General features: G+C 39.6%; 1 long non-coding RNA gene across 1 annotated transcript; it reads right to left on the bottom strand.

Moving 5' to 3' along the window:
- Positions 1–3,032: 3,032 nt before the first annotated feature.
- LOC120437347 lies at positions 3,033–9,845 on the bottom strand. Its single transcript, XR_005611044.1, has 5 exons — positions 9,710–9,845; positions 9,533–9,605; positions 3,703–3,774; positions 3,396–3,630; positions 3,033–3,300 (listed from the first exon to the last, which is right to left on the bottom strand). It is a non-coding gene; the product is annotated as an uncharacterized LOC120437347 (long non-coding RNA).
- Positions 9,846–10,436: the final 591 nt, after the last annotated feature.

Raw genomic sequence — 10,436 nt, 5'->3', positions numbered from 1 at the left:
CTTCTGCAAACCAAATGGGGAAAAGACTTATTCTTTTGTCATCTTCAAACCTCTGCCAAAACACTGAAGACAAGCACTTCTCCCATGGCTGAATTTCCGTGTCTTGTCTCGACTCTTCCACACACACTTCTTCCCATTAGATGCACAGCCACCTTGTCAAGAGAACAGCAGAACTAAATGCCATTGTCTGCTTAGAACTGTGTACTCTATGTTTAGACTGCTTAAATTCATGTGTGCATTGACCTGTCATTTTAGGTTGGCTGATTTTGTGTCGAAGTACATATATTTGCTTTTCCTTGCAGACAAACTGCCCACCTGTTTCTCTCTACGGTGCCCCTCCAACTGCAGAAATGAATTGGCAAATATGTTCTTTAGGAGAGCTAAATATGTGATCTGTGATTCTAAATGTTGAATAGTTGTTTTTACCCCCGCTGGGTACATGTAATGATTGGTATTCAGCTCTGCTGTTTTCTGAGCACTGGCTCTATCTACTTTGTTTAAGAAAATCAACAGACTGTCACTTTTGTTGACTGACCAAATATGTCGATCGGATTTCACTACATGAAAAGAATTTGCTCGAATGGGGAAATTTGAAAACTACTGAATCGTCAATAAAACATTAACAACAGAACAATTGCACAGTTACATGCATGATTATTTTTTGATATCAGTATATGACTTTTAAATACCAATACCAAACTATAGGAATATCTAGGTATGATGGAAGTTATCAGATTAGAAATCACATTGGAAAATGTTTTTAATTTCTAACCAGCTTCAAAGTCAATATTTGGTATGACCACCTTTATTCTTCGACACAGCCTGAACTCTCTTAGACAGCTTGCTGGTAATTTTTTAACCAGTCTTAAGGAATAAGTCTCCAGGCTTCTTGAGGGACATTCAAAGGTTTTTTTGGATGCTGACTGCCTTTTGTTGGGTTCTCAGTGATCTCGTTCTTTCGGTCACTACCCACAGCTCGCGACCATAGTTGAGGGTAGGGACGTAGATCGACTGGTAAATTGAGAGCTTCGCTTTTACACTTCACCATGACGGACCGGTGCAGCGTCCTCATCACTGCAGCCGCAGCACCAATCTATCTGTTGATCTCCACAGCTCTTGACGGCCCGATTGCCACATCTAAATTCCATATGAGCATTACTGGGGTTGGACAACACGCCCCAGGGCCAAATGTTTCTGAACATTTGGCTGCTGAGTTGTGTGTTAGTGAGTGGGTACTGTGATTAGTCTTGTTTTTGGCTTTAGTGGATGTGTTTTGTTGGAAGTTAGTTCGGGGGGTGTCCCTAAATAACCTTTGAGGCATTGTCAGACATTAACTTTGGAGTCCCCAGAGTTGTGATTCCTACTTGGTTAGAGTGAATTGTATTTTCTAAATTGTGTGTTATTTTCTTCTTTTATCATCTGGCCCTGGAGAAACCAACTTTTATGTACTTCCTTTGTGCTTCTGCTACATTTGCTGGCTCATCTTTGTTAAGTTTAGTCTTGTAAATAAAATGGCATTTACTGCCTCACTAAAAGCAGTTCAATAGTCTTTTGTTATTTCCTTGGATACATCTTCTTGACAACAGGGTGGTTGTAATAGTCTGCATCCATATATTTTGGTCGTGTATGGTATTTTAATGCAGTTCTCTGTGCATGAATCTTCCTGTCTGCATTCAGCATTTGCAGATACAACAAGTTAACAAAGAGATACTTAATTTTTATACTTTAACATTTGGATAAAATTTAATCTAAGACTTATTCAAAGTCATTTCACTTCTCTTGAAACATCTTCAATAAACTTCAGTTCAGCAGTTTTCTTTCCAAGCTCCTTGGACTAGCATGACCTGCATGTTTGAGAACCTGTACAGACATCAAAGACTTATTCTGCCATTCAATCATCTCATCTGCACAATGCACGCAGTGTGTATAAAACACACACTGTTCCCAAAAGGAACTGTGCTAAAAATGCAGATCTTCACTACAGAAAGAACGGTTTGTAAACCCTACTCCCCAAAACATCTTTTGGTTCCTGCAGCTAAGTTTGCATGACAGTGGAACAAAACCATCCAGAAACATAATGCCATATAATATTCTTCTACAATAGGTGTGTTATTGTTGTGGTACTAAAACCACAGTTCCTACACACTGACTACTTCTGCAGCTCAGAGTCGTAGCTCATACTTTTTGAAATCCCAGCATTTGCTTGTACTTGTACTTATATAGTATAAATGTGCCTGCTTTGTATGGCTGTGTGTGTATGTGCGAATACTGTCACCTTGCCCCTAACTTGTTGGACACCTCTTACTGAGATTAGTTCAGGCTAATTATAATTGGAGTCTATTAACAGCAGTGAAGAGAGCGATGCGAGCAGATGGTGTCTCCTTGTTGCTTGATTGGACCTTTTTGTCTGCAGAACAATGATGGGGGGATAAAAAGAAGGAAATCTGAAACAGTCCGCAATCAGTCGACTGCATCTATCTCTGTGGCACGTTTTTCTTCTTCTCCTTTTCACTCAGTTTCCATTTCCCTCTCTCTAGCGCTCATAAATTTCTATCCTTTTCTGTTTACCCACCTCTCACACAAATCATTCAGTGTGCACCCACTCACCCCCTCTTTTCACTCTCTTTAACAACACTTGTAATTCTTGCAAACATACTTTTGTCTGTTCAACAGCTGTATACACATCTCTTGCTCACCTCTTTCACACTCATGTCCTCTTCTCATTCTCTTAACTGAATTAGCCTGGAAGTCAGACCAGAGCAGGCCCATTACCACCACATAATTACATTCATTTAAACTTCAGCTCAGACTAAACCCTCCGGTTCTCGTGTCTCCCTTTTGACCCCATGACTTTTTCTTTTGTACTTCTAGATTTTTTTTCCTTTTGTCCACATTTTTTGTACTAATTAAATTTCAAACTCCCAGTTTGTTGTCAGGAACTTGTAATGAAATAAGTACATGTCTGCTTATTTGTTTATTCATGAAGTCTTCATTGTCCATACACTTTTATGCAGAGCTCCAGGTTTGCATAAATAGATGCTTCACATAACAAGTTGTGTATATAGTCAGTAAAGCATGTAAGGCACAGGATACAGGGAGAAGGTTTATTTATTCCACTTAATAATATTTCAGTGGCCTGGCTCCGTTAAGATGAGTTTATCCTAGATTAACTTTTATGTCCTGCAGAACAGCAAACACATTAGAAAAACGTAAAAATTCCACAACACGAGACAACAGCACAACACAAACTGCAAAAGCTCCATTGTGGAAAGTTCGAAAAAGTTTTTGCAGGGGGAATCTCTGGGAAGGAAATATCGAAACAGAGGTAAAGTATGGTTAGAATCTGGCAAGGGAAGCTGGAGTGGAGAGATGTTGGTTACTGATCTGCGGCTTACTTGCAGGTGGAGGGGTAAGGCTTGTGTTGCTGAGTGAGGAGTGAGTGGGGTTCTGATCTTGTGTTCTAGCAGTCCAGAGAAGTCAGCGGGCAGGAGACAGGCAGGCAGGCAGGTGCAGTAAGCAGTTATAAGTCCAGGGAACAGAGTTGCAGAAGGAAGCTGAGGATTTTACCGAGGAGAATAGCATCCAGAGAACGGAGTTGCGGGTGAGTAGAGTCGTGAATTGAAGAGGCTGCTAAAGGCACAAAGAGATCAAGGTAAGGATTTGGCATGAGCATGGAAACAAGAAGTAACAAAGCCTGGTTACCATCACGAGGTAGCTGACGAACTGGTGAAGAACCGATGGCAACGCTGGTCTTAAGTACAATCCTGCTGCTTACTGTAGATGGAAGACAGGTGGAGAGGTGTAGGTGTGCAACCAGATGCAGAGAAGCAAAACCAGGACGGAAAAACACTGGATACTGACCCAGATTATGACATCCATGGCCTTGAAGGCCAGAACAGGTAATGATTTCAGATTGTCTGACTTGAGTGAACAATATAAACAAAGTAAACTTGGAGATGTTCAGCCGCAGAGTAGGAAACCTGAACATGCAATGCTCTGCAGGTTAAGATGGGGACTGGATCCTAAATACTTCAGGGACCCAGTGGGTCCTGAAGGGTCCAAGTGGGAAGCAAAGTCACGAAGGAGGTTAAGTTTTTCAAAATACGTATTTAATTGCTTAGGTAGTTTGTTTCTTCCCACTATATCACAGTGCCTGGTGGGGCGATGTGGGAAATTTGAATAGAATTCCAGTTGAAGGAAAAGAAACCCTGATTCAGAGACTGATCAGATTGTGAAAGAGAAGCATGGGTCTTAAGAAAATACAACAGCTCCAGTAAACAAAATAGATTTATCACGAAGTAGATGCTTGTGAAATTTGGAAACATGTATTCATCTTACAAATGTACAACTTCTCTAACCATGAGGAGGATTAGACCAAAGACCGTGAAGAAGTTCTTGCAAAAGCCACTTCAGGAGAAAAATAAATTAAGAGTGGCAAAACATCAGCTGGTCCAGTGAATCACAGTTTCTGCTGGAGACGGTTCAGTGAACCTGACTCAACAGTTGCTGCAGAAGGATGTGCGCTGCTGCGATGGGATTAACAGCGTGTTTGCCGCCTCAGTGCTGAAAAAAGTCAACATGATTTGAGGGTGAAGTCAAAATTAGCCTAGCTCTAAAGCCAGCATTTTAGCAAAAGTGAGAAAGTTTTCAAATTAGTGATAATTAAATGAACTGCAGGTTAAGGTTCAGCTGTCAGTTTTGTTAAAGCTGATGTTTTCCTCCCGTCCGCATTCATCTGGTCACAGTCGGCCACCAAGTTAGTCAATCATCAGACTTGTGTTACCTTACAGCAATTAGCACTCAAATATAAGTGATGTTTTAGTAACAGCAGTCAGGACAATGTGAAATTGGTTGTTCATAATGAAAACCCTGAGGAGAGTAATTACCTACATCTACAGCCTTTCTTGAATTCACAGTTTTGTAGTCAGTTTCCTTTTAGTGTCACGTTATCAGCTCCCTTACTTCTTTTGTAGCCTTGGTTTTTCCAGCAGCAGACAGCTGTTTAATCTTCTCATCAAGAACATAAAGTTAGCCAGTGACTGGTAAACATAGTGGTGCTATTAAAGGTTAAGAAAGTGAGTCTGAGACCAAAAAGAGAGCTTAAAGATGGCCGCATTTTTTAAATGTCTGGAAACAACTCTAAATGGACAAAGCTGCTGTGTAGCTATATGCTAATCCATTCAGTCCAGATATACAGTGCGAAACATGCTAATTAGACCAGCCGTCCTTAAAGCAAGAAAAAACAAATACTTGAGAAATCTGTTCAAAAACAGATTTGGGTGTAAAAGTTTGAGCCAGCATAGTCGACCTCTCTGAGAAGTCTGAAATTTATTATTATAATACTCAACAACTGATCCACTGGCTCTACAATGCAGCAGTTCCTGCATCTGTATAGTAAGTGGAAGTACACTGGTTCACTTCTAGATGGAGCTAGAAGGCATTTTGGCGTTGTGTCAGAAATGGCGTCTAATGTCAAATCAAACAACTACTGGCTGTCGTGACAAGGGGACAGTAGCTTCTTATTCAAGCACTAAAAAATTCTGTTCAGGACCTGTCATTACCTGCTGTCACATTAAATACAGCTTACAGCCATACCACCCTGAGCATGCCAAGGATAGTCTGATATTGGAAGCTAAGCAGGGCGTAGTTAGTACTTGTGTGGTGGCTGTAGTTCAGGAGGTAAACCAGGTCATCTGCATTGTTGGTAGTTGTAACAAGTTGTAACAGTGTATATTTTTGTTATATGATATAATACCTCATGAAAAATATTTCTGTTATATTGTAAGAATTAATAGAATGCAGGTCATTTAATTTCTGGTTTCAAATGTTTTAAATAACAGATGAAAGCTGGATAAAAAAAAGGACGTTGAGTTGCGACACATTCAGGCTGTTTTTTCCCCCCTTTTTGCTCCAGCAGGCACATCTACTCTTGTTCTACTTCTGTTCCGCAGTCTTTGTCATGTGGACTTGCTCCTCATTGCAGTATCTTGTTTAAACTGCTCCTTTCCTCTCCTGCTCCAAGTATTTCTTCTGATACAAACCAGAAAAACCTCACACCTTTTACATTTTCCTCTGCCCTTGAAAGTGTCTGTGCACGCCACATTTGAGCAAGAAAACAATGACAAAACTGCCTGTTAGCAAGACACAACACTTTCCTAGAGTTTGTTGTGGTATAAATTCACACATTAGCCGTACCTACAGCTGAGAAGCAGAATTCATGCTCAGTCTAACTGCTTGGTTCAAAAATGTCACTTGTCCTCTGCCAGACTGCATTTGCAGAAACATCATGCCACGTTTTCCAACAGGTATTTTTTAGTATAATTCAGCTGTTAGAGCAAAATGACAGAGAAGAGCAACCTCTTATGCAGCTATCCCACACAAATAGCTCCCCTCTTGTCTTTTCTCTGCATCCTACATGCTTCCACTCCACTCCACATCTTTCACTTCCTGGGTCCTCCTCTCTACTTTAAAAATAGCATTGTTGGCTTTAAGAGAGCAATTACATAGATTACACCGAGAGGAGAAATTAGCATTACTCTATATCAGTAGTATGCATGTAATGAGATAGCATTGGAATAACTATACATTATATACATTATTATATACATTATATGGAAACAGCTTGGTTTTTTTTCCTTAATTTTTGATTATTTTTGCCTTGTCTTTAAACATGCAGTTGTAATATTTACCAAAAGTATCTAATCTGGCATACAAACCATAGGTTATATTCCTTTACATCAAAATACAATTTTGTATAAATTGTATTTTTATTCATTTTGGATTATATTGATCATTTTTACATACAAAATCTTAATTTCCAGAGAGACTTCCATTGTGTTGGAGGTGAGGGATAATTAAAAAAAGACCCATTCAGAAACAACAAATAATTGTTTTATTTTAAAATGTATATAATAACCCTGAAGAAGACAGACAGACAGACTACTTAAAGGGGTCTTGTCAGTTTATTAGGACAACCAGTTGGACCTTTAATGCTTAAAAAAACCAAAGTGCAGGAATCTTACCTAATCTAAGTTTTACTAATTCACTCCGGCTATTTCAAAATAAAATTAAAGTTCATTATTTGTGTGCCGTGGCCAAAATCGAGCCCCGAGGCGTCCTTCAGTTTGGAAAAAAGGCTGCTGCAGACGGATGGTGATTTTGTTTTATAGGAAATTTGCTTGATTAAAAAAAAATATTACAATTACGTTAAAAGGAACATTGTCTGCAGATCAATAGGAATGCAGTTTTTGCAATTTCCTGTGAAAGCTCATATTTTTAAATGTCAATTTTTTAATATTGTATATTATTGTCTACTTACCCCTAATGTAATTTAAAAAGACGCTAGAAAAAAAGAATGAATCAGCAACCCAAAGGCTATAAAACAATCTGTTTCTTACCAGAAGTGACGTGACGTAAACGCAGCATTTTAGCGAAAGATTTCTTTTTCAGATGAGAGATTGTTGAAGGTGTTTGTGTCTCTCATTCAGCTGTAGGCAGGGCTCAGCTGGAAACAGGTGATGCCCTCCACATTTGCACCAATCAGGATTTAGCTCCATATTAAATAAAACCTGACACCTTTTTGTTGCATTGCTTATTGGTGCCAAGCCACTGCAAATCAAGAATTAATGTTACAACACAACCACAATAGTGATGAGGTCGAGATTTTTAATTTTGAAAACAAGTGCAAGGACTTTTTTTTCTTGGTTGAATAATTAGTCAAAAATGAATTCAGAGGTTATTTAAGATTCTACTTTAATTTTTTTTTTTTTTCAGTGTTTTTAATATTATGATTACTGAGAGTGCGTAAACTGAACCCTGCGTGATCTGCACGAGGAATGTTGATGCGTGGATGAAATATGATCCCACTCTCCTTGACATCTGGGCATCTGTTGAAGGAGGAGCAAATGGATATATGCCAATATAAAAATGACTTTCCAGATTGTTAAACATTACAACCCTCTTTTAGAACTGTGTTAGGATGTGTGAATTATCTAAAGATTGTGTTTTATGAATTAGTGAAGCGAAATCTAAAACAAAGTACTTCCAGTAAGTCACCGGCTCATTTCCTCTCTGATTCTTTGGGGTAATATATCTTGCAGAAAGGTGACTTTGAACTCCACCTAATTCCATTACCACACAGCGAACGGAAAAATGATGTCAGGCAAATACTCTCGCATAAAACACTGTGAAACTGAATCCACACAGCACTTATACAGGAGACTGAAATCATAAGAGAAAGTGAGAGACAGCTTGCGCATTTATTTCCTGCCAGATGGGAGCGACATAAAGAAAAGAATTAAGACAAAAACAGCTATGCATAATTACAACCTTGACATTGTACTGCCATAAAACACTACAAACAGCTGGTATGTAATTCACCTTCTGGACAACAGCTATGATCCAAATGGCCAAACCGGCCATCATTTCTGCTCTGGGAAGGTTGCCACAACAACAAAAACAACAACAACAACAACAACAACAACAACAACAACAACAACAACAACAACAGCAGCATCATCCGCAGTTTGTCATATTCCAGAAAGGAACACATTTTATCCATCCTTGGCATGTTCTCTTTGTTCTTTGTTTGATATTCATAGAAAAGAGCCAAGTTTCCTCTTTATCGAGTGGATCGGATTCCTTTGTCCCCACAGATTGTTGACTTTACTTGGACTGGACAGCCTGAGTGCTATTGAGTGTGCCAAGTGTCAGCTCAGAGTGCCAGTCTGAGTGTCAGCCTGAGCGCACTCTTATTTTTCTGCATGTTTAAGTAAGTTGTCGCTGGCTCCACGGCTGAGCTGACAATTACTAGCAGTTCATGTAAATGGGATTCATGGGAAAATAGAAAAAGAGTCTCAGCCGTAGCATGTGAAATCTATATATGAAGACATTACACTTATAAATTTGGAGCCGACTGGGTTCCTGACTTTCATGATAAAAGCCTGTCATTGTGAAAAAGCAGGTATTTTTGATTTTATGCCCATGCAAAAATTTAGTCTTAAAAAGAAAATCACTTAAGCCACAGAGAGACACTAATCCGTGTTATACTCTCCTGCTGCTTCACATGTTTCTATGCAGATGTGCTGACAATGAGATTGCCGAATTTAGCACAAAAGCCGCCATGATATGTTGTGATTCGTGCCCAACTTGTGCTTTTCCTGCATCTGACAGTCCTCCTCTATTCATAAATGTCTAAACTGTTTGGCTGTGGCTTCCAACTTCAAGGAAATTATTTGTTAGATTCCCTCTCATTTGTTTGTTGTCTCTGAGAGATCACAGTGTATTTAAAAAATTCTGTTTAGTTGCGAACAGTGCTGTCAGCGTTAATCTCATTAAAATGACGTTAACGCCATAACTACATTAACACGGCAAATCTCCGTTAGTGAGTTAACGCGGATCGCCCCATGCGTGGGGCTGCACGGCGTCAATGCGTTAGCGCGGTTGGCTCGTTAATGAGTTAGCGCCATTCTTGACACAGTGTTAACTTGTGTCATGTGTGAATCTTGTTTGGTGTGCTTGCTGTAATACTAACCTGTGTAGCAGCCGGACCCACTCTCCCTTGCACTCTCTGTAAAACATATCCACTCTGGAGATTGAGATCTATTCTGTATTGGGCAAAGTGGACAAAGACCTGAGCTTGTAAGCAAAGACAAAGCAACTGTTTACTCACCTGAATTTCTAAACTTAGCTAAAGTTCCAGACGACTCACCTGTTCAAGTTATAAGTTACTTGGACATGTGCGTAGTGAAAACTCCAAGTGACGCATACACTATAGTGCCAAAAGTCTTCAAACACATATGAACTTGAGTGGCATCCCATTCTTAATCCATAGGGTTCAATATGATGTTGGTCCACCCCTCGCAGCTTTAATAGCTTGAACTCTTCTGGGAAGGCTTTTCCACAAGGTTTAGGAGTGTTTATGGGAATCTTTGACCGTCCCTCTAGAAGTACATTTGTAAGCTCAGACACTGATGCTTGAACAAGAACGCCTAGCTCCCCGTATCGGCTCTAATTCATCCAAAAGGTGACACAGGTGACATCACGTTTTGAGAAGATTATTCGTTTACTTCTATTCTGTTTGTTCATTAAGCCTTAAAGCTGTATCTGAATGTCCTGCACTAAAGTCCTCTTAGTGTCCCGTGACAGGTTCCTGACTGAGTGTAATGATCTGGAAGTATTTAAATGGCAGCGCCTGTAAGAGCAGGTTGGATTCAGTGCTCCGTTTCTTGCCGCCTTCAGCACAGGATGTCGCCTACTAAGGTTCTCCCTATTTCACCATGAATTTTCAGCCATATCTTCAAGTAACACCGTTTATTAAAAGACAGAGAGCCCAGATATTCCCTGCCCACTGCACCTTTATATGTATATATGCTGTCATGGTAGCACTTTATATTTCAAGAAGGTAATAAAATGGAAACAGCAATTTATTACTATCT

Source organism: Oreochromis aureus, linkage group 3 (assembly GCF_013358895.1).
Source record: "Oreochromis aureus strain Israel breed Guangdong linkage group 3, ZZ_aureus, whole genome shotgun sequence".
NCBI lineage: Eukaryota > Metazoa > Chordata > Actinopteri > Cichliformes > Cichlidae > Oreochromis > Oreochromis aureus.
This window is presented reverse-complemented; position numbering and strand designations above follow the sequence as displayed.